At 41.6% G+C, this 11216-nt stretch overlaps 1 long non-coding RNA gene across 1 annotated transcript; it reads right to left on the bottom strand.

The window, feature by feature from the left end:
- Positions 1 to 370: 370 nt before the first annotated feature.
- LOC138852568 (uncharacterized) lies at positions 371 to 1495 on the bottom strand. The gene is made up of 2 exons (XR_011391877.1): positions 1022 to 1495; positions 371 to 913 (listed from the first exon to the last, which is right to left on the bottom strand). It is a non-coding gene; the product is annotated as an uncharacterized lncRNA (long non-coding RNA).
- Between the last annotated feature and the right edge of the window lie 9721 nt (positions 1496 to 11216).

The raw sequence follows: 11216 nt of genomic DNA, 5'->3' as shown, positions 1-11216 counted from the left end.
TGCGGGGGTCCACTGTATATGATAAGTCAATAAATAACTACTGTCACTGAATAATAAACAAATAATTACTCTAAATACCAGTATTGAAAAGTCAGTAAATGAATAAAAGTTATGGACTTGTTGCCTTCATATTGGGTAATTATCTCAAGTTTCACCTCCAAAGTAATTGTTGCCACATCATCGTAAAGTTGAAATGTTCTGAGTCAAATCATTGTAAGTTGGGGTGCACCTGTAGTGTGTGGTATTGTGATAAAATAAGAGCCATTTATTGCAGGAATGCTACTCTAGTACATGTGTTTGAGGACACTTTCCATTTTATCACAGGAATTTTTTTTGTATGTATTTCGAAGTTAAAAAGGAGAATGATGTATTTATTGTTTGTGGTTCATGTATATTTATAAATACTGTAGGGGTTATACAACACCTGGCTTGGTTATGCAAAACTTGACTTGGTTATGCAATACCTGGTTTGCTTATGCAATATCAGGCTTGGTTGTGCAACATCTGGCTGAGCTATACAACACCTGGCTGAGCTATACACCACCTGGCTTGGTTATACACCACCTAGCTTAGTTATACTCGGCTGATCTCTACAGATTCAGCATTTTACATAAATGTAACAATTTTTCTGGCTAGGATGTTCATCTCTGGAGTACTGTAGCCACTGCTCCCATGCCCTCACATCAAACAGGCAAATGTTAATTGTCTGCTAGATGGTTTGTATATAAGATCAAATGAATAGATCTTTGTTTATGCAGCATCCTTGGCTGGGGTTGAACTAGAGTAAAAAAACATGATAGTTGCATAATTTTTTTTTGATGTTCTGGTGTTAGTGTTAGCAAAGTAGGAATAATCAGGGGATTCAGAGACCCTGGTTAGTGTGACTGAGTCCTGGAGGTGGGAAGTACAGTACCTTCACTCTGAAGGATGGGTATGTTACAGTACTAGAGGTGGGAAGTACAGTACCTGTACTCTGAAGGATGGGTGAGAATGTTAGTTCTAGAGGTGGGAAGTACAGTACCTACACTCTGAAGGATGGGTGAGTATGTTACAGTACTGGAGGTGGGAAGTACAGTACCTGTACTCTGAAGGATGGGTGAGAATGTTAGTTCTAGAGGTGGGAAGTACAGTACCTACACTCTGAAGGATGGGTGAGGATGTTACAGTACTGGAGGTGGGAAGTACAGTACCTGTACTCTGAAGGATGGGTGAGAATGTTAGTTCTACAGGTGGGAAGTACAGTACCTACACTCTGAAGGATGGGTGAGGATGTTACAGTACTGGAGGTGGGAAGTACAGTACCTGTACTCTGAAGGATGGGTGAGAATGTTAGTTCTAGAGGTGGGAAGTACAGTACCTACACTCTGAAGGATGGGTGAGGATGTTACAGTACTGGAGGTGGGAAGTACAGTACCTGCACTCTGAAGGATGGGTGAGGGTGTTACAGTTCAAAGGGTCACATTAACTGTGGTGTTGCATTGCTTCTGACAAGACAGCTATTGAATGAATGATGATGAATGTGTTTCCTATTTTATTTAATTGCCCCATCATGGTGGGAGACGACTGATATGTAAAAAAATATATATAATCTTTTTCTGTATTATTTTTCAGGTCTCTGTATTAAAAAGACTGCTACACAGTTTTGAATGGCAAATAACCAATTGCTGGATAGTCAATGATGTATTTATTTAGCCACAGTTGTGTGCATGATAATGTGTATAAATGTGTAGGATGAGGATCTTCCATGACACTGTATATCTCTGAATTCATATAGGTAATGAATAACAGCATTTTTATGCCTTTCTCATAATTCAGTGTTATACAGCAGCACTGTACAACCAGTGCCATTTTGTGATGTAGTGCTTGTGAGGTCACTGAGGAAGACATAACTCCAGTAAAGTGTCACACACCTTGCCTTGGCAAATAGCTGTCACACACACCTCTTGGCTTAAGTCAGGTCTTTTGTTCTTGAACTGGTGTCAGGTTGTAACATGTGGTCTATGCCTTATGGGGAAGGGGTGTGGGGGGGGTGCTTTAAGGGCCATATAAGCTCAAGGAAACAGCTAGAGAGAGAGGTTGGTGACGGGTCCGGTGAGCGGGAGCCCTGGTCAGTCGTGTGTAGTGGACCACGCATTGCGAATCTCGGGTCAGCTGGTCGGTGAATTAAGAGTGAGTGCAAGTCCGTGTTACTGATAACATCTACCCTTGCTCTGGTAATAAGTCTCATAGGTCAATTGTTACATTATATAATTTTCCATCAGGATATGTTGTATTCTCGCTCTTTATGTTATTAAGTAAACTATAGCCATAGTTCCTATTTTTATTTGTACCCTCTTATGCCATTCCATATTCTGTTAAGCACTGGGATAATACAGGAGATGGGTTCACTTGCTGGGACACCTCAGGCAGAGTGGGTAAAGGTCTCACAATTTTCAGAAGTTTTTTCATTGTGCCAACCATCCCAGGCAGGGTGACCTAAAAAGAAAAACAAAATTTTTTTTTTATATTTAGTGATGTACTGTATACAGGAGAAGGTGTTACTAGCCCCTTGCTGCTGGGATTTTAGTAGCCTCTTATGACATGACTTTCAGAGGAAAAATTATTTTCTTATTCTTAGATGTTGCTGGCATAGCAGTGTGGTACAGTTGTCTTAGTCATTGAACAATGATGTATAAAGTCAGGATTACCTATACATTTATCATTTACAAGTCATAGTAATGGTATAGACATGTACAATATTGTACAGTACAATGGTACCTCGGGATATGAAATTAATTAGTTCCAGAAGGCTGTTTGAGTGCCGATACCAAACAAATTTGTTCCCATAAGGAATAATGTAAATTAGATTAATCTGTTTCAAACCCTGAAAAATACACTTAGAAAAGCACTTACATAAATACACTTACATAATTGTTCGAGTTTTGAGCTGTTCGTATCCCGAGGTACCACTGTACAGTGGTCCCTCAATAATCGACCGGCCTGAAAGTCGACCATTTCGGAAATCAACCGGTTTTTTCGACAAAATATTGACTCGGAAATTTACCGAAATTCGTTTATCGACCCGTCTCGACCCGTCGTCCCAGACGCGTATGCACGAGCCTATGTCAGTTTTGAACTCTATTGTGGCACTGGGGAGTTCCATGGGGTTGGATGTGAGTTTGGAGGATGTGGAAGAGTTGGTGGAGGACCACAATGAAGAGCTAACCACTGAGGAGCTGCAAGAGCTTCAGCAGGAAGAGCAACAGATCGCAGCTCAGAATCTTGCTGCAGAGGAGGAAGAAGAGAGATGGAAGAAGGTGCCTTCTTCAGAAATTAAGGAGATTTTTACTATGTGGGGTAAGATGGAAAGATTTATGGAGAAACATCACCCAGAGAAGGATGTTGCAAGCCATATCGGCAACTTGTACAGTGACAGAGTCTTGGCCCATTTTAGGGAAGTTTTAAAGAGACGCCAGAAACAGAGCTCTCTGCACAGTTATTTTGCGAGACAGGACTCCAGTGACTCTCAAGCTGGTCCTAGTGGCATTAACCCTTTGAGGGTTTTCGTCGTACTAGTACGTCTTACGCGTAGGGGTTTTTGACGTACTAGTACTCATAAATTCTAGCGGCCTCAAATCTAGTGGGAGAAAGCTGGTAGGCCTTCATATGAAAGAATGGGTCTATGTGGTCAGTGTGCACAGTCTAAAAAAAATCCTGCAGCACACAGTGCATAATGAGAAAAAAAAAACTTTGACCATTTTTTTTTAATAAATCAGCGACTTTGCAGTGTATTTTCGTATGGTATTTATTGTTGTATTCTAGTTTTCTTGGTCTCATTTTATAGAATGGAAGACATATTACAGAAATTGAGATGATTTTGACTGGTTTTACAAAGAAAAGTGCCTTGAAATTGAGCTCAAAGTAGCAGAAATGTTCGATTTTTACCAAACTTCAAAAGTACACAAATCGTGCCAAGCGTGCAATACACGTCAACTGGAGAGTCTAATATTCTTTCACAAGTGCACCAATAATATTTATACCATTTTTTACACTAATGCAGTAGTCTGCATAACAGTAAATCTTATATTTTTTGTGAAAATAAAAATTCAAAGTGGAAAGCAAAAGAATATAAGAGGGGCCTTGAGACGTTACTAATGACTAGAGGAAATGTCATTTTAGTGCTAGGAATGTCTTTCTTGTTTATTCTGGACCCTATTCGGAAATTGGCATCTTTTGAAATTTGTGTGAAATTGGCAAAATTGCTAAATTCTGACCACTGTACTGGATAGTTGAATTTCATAAATGAGTGGTTTCTTGCACCCATTCGATAGAAAAAATGGAGTTCTAGCGAAATATTCATGTTTTTTGTCGACTAGTACAGTGAAATTGGCTGAAAATGGGGCTCAAAGTGGGCAAAATCGCCGATGCATAAACATCGCCGAGACCGCTAACTTTGCGAGAGCATAATTCCGTAAGTTTTCTATCAAATTTCAAACTTTTGGTGTCTTTATGATCGGGAAAAGATTCTCTATCTTTTCATAAGAGAAAATATTTTTTTTTTTTTTTTTAATTTGGCCGACCCTGAGAACGAGTTTCGGAGAGGGCCTGTCGACCCTCAAAGGGTTAAGAAACAGAGAAAAGAAGCAACCCCAGAAAAGCAAATGGTACCTGAGGTGTTGCTGGAAGGGGATTCCCCTTCCAAACTATAAACAATCCAATCTCTCTCCTCCTCCAGTCTCCCATACACTAAGAAGAATCTCCAATAAAGGTAAGTGTTATGCTGTTAATGTTTCATTCATCATTTCCCATTGTATTGTTTATGTACTACATGAATATTTCATGTAAAAAATTTTTTTGTTTTAATACTTCTGGGTGTCAGGAACGGATTAATTGAATTTACATTATTTCTTATGGGGAAAATTGATTCGTAAATCGACCATTTCGATAATCGACCGGCTTCCAGGAACAGATTACCGTCGATAATCGAGGGACCACTGTATTTTGGTTAGTGTGGATCTAGTGGGCCCAGAGATTTTAATATCAGTATTCTTTCTTTCTTTCAACACACTGGCTGTATCCCACCAAGGCAGGGTGGCTCAAAAGGAAAAACAAAAGTTTCTCCTTTTACATTTAGTAATATATACAGGAGAAGGGGTTACTAGCCCCATGCTCCCGGCATTTTAGTTGCCTCTTACAACACGCATGGCTTATGGAGGAAGAATTCTGTTCCACTTCCCCATGGAGATAAGAGGAAATAAACAAGAACAAGAGCTAGAAAGAAAATAGAAGAAAACCCAGAAGGGTGTGTATATATATGCTTGTACATGTATGTGTAGTGTGACCTAAGTGTAAGCAGAAGTAGCAAGACATACCTGAAATCTTGCATGTTTATGAGACAGATAAAAGACACCAGCAATCCTACCATCATGTAAAACAGTTACAGTGGAACCTCAAAAATCGAGCGTATCAAATATCGAATGTTTCAAAAATAAGACCATTTTTTCAGACAAACTGTGTCCCAATTATCGAATGCGCCTCTAATTTCGGACCGCCAGGTACGGGACCTGTCCGCTGGCCCGCACTGTCTGCGTCCCCGCGCAGGCGCCGTGAGCAGTCTAGCTTTGTTTATGCTTGAGTGAACACTAACCTGCGCTCTCATTCACACATTTTACGATTATTTCGTTGTGTTTAGTGCTTGTGGGACTGTGAAATAAGCTGCCATGGGCCCAAAGAAACTTGCTAGTGGTACCCCTGTGGTAAAGAAAGTGAGAAACACCAATGATGTGAAGGAAATAATACAGAAGTATGAGATTGGAGTGAGACTTGTTGAGCTTGCCAGGATGTACAGACAACTGTGGACAGTTATTTTGTGAGACAGAAACAGACGACTATGGAGTTATTTTGTGAGACAGAAACAGACGACTGTGGAGTTATTTTGTGAGACAAACAGACGATTGTGGACAGTTATTTTGTGAGACAGAAACAGACGACTGTGGACAGTTATTTTGTGAGACAAACAGACGACTGTGGAGTTATTGTGTGAGACAGAAACAGGCGACTGTGGAGTTATTTTGTGAGACAGAAACAGACGACTGTGGAGTTATTTTGTGAGACAGAAACAGAAGACTGGAGTTTTGTGAGACACGATTGTGGACAGTTATTTTGAGACAGAAACAGACGACTGTGGACAGTTATTTTGTGAGACAGAAACAGAGGACTGTAGACAGTTATTTTGTGAGACTGGGGTCCAATGACTCTCAAGCTGGTCCTAGTGGCATTACAATACAGAGAAGGGAAGCAACCCAAGAGAGGGCTTTGATACCGGAAGTCCTCATGGAGGGTGATTCTCCTTCCAAACAATAACCCCAACTCCCTCTCTCCTCCCTATCTTCCAGATGCCATCACCAATCTTCAATAAAGGTAAGTAAAAATGTTATTTTATATTACTATACATAATTAAAGACTATAGCATTTGTTGTGTGTATGTAAAACTGTAATTAATCTCTATAAAATGTATTTTTTTTGTGAATATTTTTGGGTTTCTGGAACGGATTAATTGTATTTCCATTATTTCTTATGGGAAATATTGCTTCGAATTTCAGACTTTTCGAATTTAGAACTAGCTCCTGGAACGGATTAAGTTCGATTTTTGAGGTTCCACTGTATAGGCTTTCGTTTTACACTCACTTGGCAGGACGGTAGTACCTCCCTGTGCGGTTGCTGTCTACCAACCTACTACCTAGGAATATCAGTATTATATAATATTAATTATGAGGTTTGTATATAACATTGGTGTTGATATGCCTCTAAAATACTGAGCAGAATAAACATGATTAAAGATCTGTTAGAATTTTACCCAACTTATAATGATGATAAAAAAGAATACAGCCTCTCCTCACTTAGTGATGTACATGTATATTAGTGATAATAATGTATATTAGAGCTGATTGCCTCTATTCTATTTGTTACAATATACAGTACACTACTGTATAAATGTTTAAAAATATACTAAAAATGTTATAAATGTTGCAGAGGCGACATTAAAACAATATCGAAGATGGTTGACACAGACCCTCTACCATTATAGTATGATCCTCACTTAAGTACAAATTTGTTTACTGACATGGTCTTAGGAACGGAACTCCATCGTTAAGTGAGGAGAGGCTGTATGACAGTACCAGGAAGTTAGAAAGACATGATATACTGACCTATGGTAATAAATAGCAGTAAAAATGTTATGTTAGAATCTTTTTTTTATGTTTGCAATTATTTAAGTTCCCAAAATATTTTTAATGTAAATGTAATTAACTGATTAGGCTACAACCATATAAAACCATTATAGATTACACGTAGTCTGGGTTTATGTTGTTCTAAATGCTGGACCTAACGAGCTGTCACTAGTCCGGGCTTATGTCGTTCTAAATGCTGGACCTAACAAGCTGTCACTAGTCCGGGTTTATGTCATCATAAATGCTGGACCTAACGAGCTGTCACTAGTCCGGGCTTATGTCGTTCTAAATGCTGGACCTAACGAGCTGTCACTAGTCCGGGCTTATGTCGTTCTAAATGCTGGACCTAACAAGCTGTCACTAGTCCGGGTTTATGTCATCATAAATGCTGGACCTAACAAGCTGTCACTAGTCAAACTCACAGAAAATTAATTTAGACTCATTTTACTTTTTTTTTTTTAACTGAAATTAACTTTTAACTGAAATTATTTCAGCACAACACAATATTTGTACAACTGTGCTTCCCACTTTATACTGACCCTCGACAGTGCTTCTCACTTTATACTGACCCTCGACAGTACTTCTCACTTTACACTGACCCTCGACAGTGCTTCTCACTTTACACTGACCCTCGACAGTGCTTCTCACTTTATACTGACCCTCGACAGCGCTTCCCAATTTATACTGACCCTCGACAGTGCTTCCCACTTTATACTGACCCTCGACAGTGCTTCTCACTTTATACTGACCCTCGACAGTGCTTCCCACTTTATACTGACCCTCGATAGTGCTTCTCATGTTATACTGACCCTTGACAGTCCTCACTTTATACTGACCCTCAACAGTGGTTCCCACTTTATACTGACCCTCGACAGTGCTTCTCACTTTACACTGACCCTCGACAGTACTTCCCACTTTATACTGATCCTCGACAGTGCTTCCCACTTTATACTGAACCATGACAGTGCTTCCCATTTTATACTGAACCACGACAGTGCTTCCCACTTTATAGTGACCCTCGACAGTAATTCCCACTTTACACTGACCCACCACTGTGCTTCCCACTTTATACTGACCCACCACTGTGCTTCCCACTGTATACTGACCCTCCACTGTGCTTCCCACTTTATACTGACCCTCCACTGTGCTTCCCACTTTATACTGACCCTCAACAGTGCTTCCCACTTTATACTGACCCACCACTGTGCTTCCCACTTTATACTGACTCACCACTGTGCTTCCCACTTTATACTGACTCTCCACTGTGCTTCCCACTTTATACTGACCCACCACTGTGTTTCCCACTTTATACTGACCCTCGACAGTGCTTCCCACTTTACACTGACCCGCAGCTGTGCTTCTCACTTTATATTGACCCACCACTGTGCTTCCCACTTTATACTGTCCCTCGACAGTGCTTTCCACTTTACACTGACCCACAACTGTGCTTCCCACTTTATACTAACCCACCACTGTGCTTCCCACTTTATACTGACCCACCACTGTGCTTCCCACTTTATACTGACCCTCCACTGTGCTTCCCACTTTATACTGACCCTCGACAGTGCTTCCCACTTTATACTGACCCACCACTGTGTTTCCCACTTTATACTGACCATCAACAGTGCTTCCCACTTTACACTGACCCACAACTGTGCTTCCCACTTTATATTGACCCACCACTGTGCTTCCCACTTTATACTGACCCACCACTGTGCTTCCCGCTTTATACTGACCCTCAACAGTGCTTTCCCCTTTACACTGACCCACAACTGTGCTTCCCACTTTATATTGACCCACCACTGTGCTTCCCACTTTATATTGACCCTCCACTGTGCTTCCCACTTTATACTGACCCTCCACTGTGCTTCCCATTTTATACTGACCCTCCACTGTGCTTCCTACTTTATACTGACCCTCCACTGTGCTTCCCACTTTACACTTGCACTAACCCTCCACTGTACTTCCCACTGCACACTTGCACTGACCCTCTACTGTGCTTTCCACTTTACACTCGCACTAACCCTCCACTGTGCTACCCACCTTACACTCGCACTAACCCTCCACTGTGCTTCCCACTTTACACATGCACTAACCCTCCACTGTGCTACCCACTGTACATTCGCAATAACCCTCCAATCCTTTATCTGCTACCACATATATCCACCTTGTCACTATGTGGTTTTAGCTTGTATTGTAATGTGTGTTACTGAAGGTGTGTCCGGTCCTCAACTCAAACATGACATTATTGTTGAAGAATCAGACACATGTACAACATACGGTTATATTGTAGATGTTGCACCATCCAGTGACTTTATTAATACAAGGACATATGTTCTTGTATTGATAAAGACATTGGATGGTGCAACATTTACAAATAAAGATACCCAGATGTTGTACATCTGGATATCCAATTCTTTATCTTGTTGGTATTGTATACCATTCATGTACAACATAGTATTGTATACCATTCATGTACAACATAGTATTGTATACCATTCATGTACAACATAGTATTGTATACCATTCATGTACAACATAGTATTGTATACCATTCATGTACATGGTATTGTATACCGTTCATGTACAACATGGTATTGTATACCATTCATTTACAACATGGCTGCCTCTCTTGCATATTTTGCATGTTCTGTGACTAAAATATTGTGGTTTTTATGAGTGATGGGGTCGGTAGAAGGAAATAAATGGCTCAGGATGAGAATACAGCAGGTTCTCGAATAACATCGTTTTCTTATAACGTTGATGTGATAATAAAATTGAAAGAATATAATTATAAATTATTGTAACCTAAGAATTTGAACCTCTTCAAGGGGGGCTCCTTGGCGTGGTGAAGAGGCTCTTGGTCTGAGGAATTAGACCTGTCGGTCTCCTTCCTCAGACCGAACCTAATTACCCCCCAATCCCCCCTTCCCTATCCCATCCTCCCCTTTTTCCTTTCCTCCTCCCCATCCCCACCCCTCCCTTTTGCCCTTCCTCTTTTTGGCCTTTGGGATTTTTCCCACAGGCGCGCTAGTTCCTAGGTAGGGGAAAGGGTACCGGGGTCCATCCCATTCCGTTGAGGTTCTTGGCGGTGGGGTAGTTTGCCGCGGAATCTGGATCGCCTGGGGATGTCCCGATCCCTCTCCGGTATCCCGGAGAGTGGCTTTGGGTGTCTTTCGGGCGACGGGTGTATCTCTGGAAGCCACCTTTCGGATTCCGGGGGCAGTGGCCGAAGGAGGTATGCTTTGTGGCGGATATCCGGCCGCCCTCTCTTTTGTCCACCGAGGTAGCTCGGCAGATGTGAGGTTACTATCCCGGATTGCTGGTTTACTGGCATGATGGGTAGGGTATGGCACGGGTTCCATACTGCATCTACGCTACTTGCGGTGCTGAGGTCCTCTTGGGCGTGGAGGGAGATTTCTGGCCCTTTCATTCCTCCTAGGAACTATCCCTCCCTGGTCCCCCCTTTTTTGTATTCTTTTTTTTATTTTTATTTTATTTTTTATTTTTTTTTTCTTAAAAACAAAAAGAAAGAAGTAACCTAACCATGGCAGCCCTAGTCCATGAACCTGCTAGCCCCGGGCCCCTTCTTGATACCGCACCCCGTTCTGACCCCGCTTCGTCTTTGGACCACTCTTCGGACACTCCTCATGCCTCTGTACCTCTTGCCGGTGCTGTTTCCTCACCCGCTTCAGGTACTGAGGTCTCGACTGACTCCTTCGATTTATCTGACCTCCGCTCGCCTCTGACTATGCTTCCGGCCTCTCCCTCTACGGTGCGGCAATTTTCGAATCGCCATCCCATTCCACGTCGGACCAACTCTGGTCCCACGCCTAAACGCCAACGACAATGACCTGCTAATGATACTTCTCCACCTTCTCGGTCTTCTCAGAAAAGATCGACACGTCCTGCACTCCCTCTCCACGCTCAGTTTCGGACTGCACAATGGACTAAATTCTTCACTTTACGACCATTTCCTCTACCGCCTATCTTTCCAACCACGGTATT

The sequence above is a fragment of the Cherax quadricarinatus genome, chromosome 11 (assembly GCF_038502225.1).
Source record: "Cherax quadricarinatus isolate ZL_2023a chromosome 11, ASM3850222v1, whole genome shotgun sequence".
NCBI classification, from domain to species: Eukaryota; Metazoa; Arthropoda; class Malacostraca; order Decapoda; family Parastacidae; genus Cherax; species Cherax quadricarinatus.
This window is presented reverse-complemented; position numbering and strand designations above follow the sequence as displayed.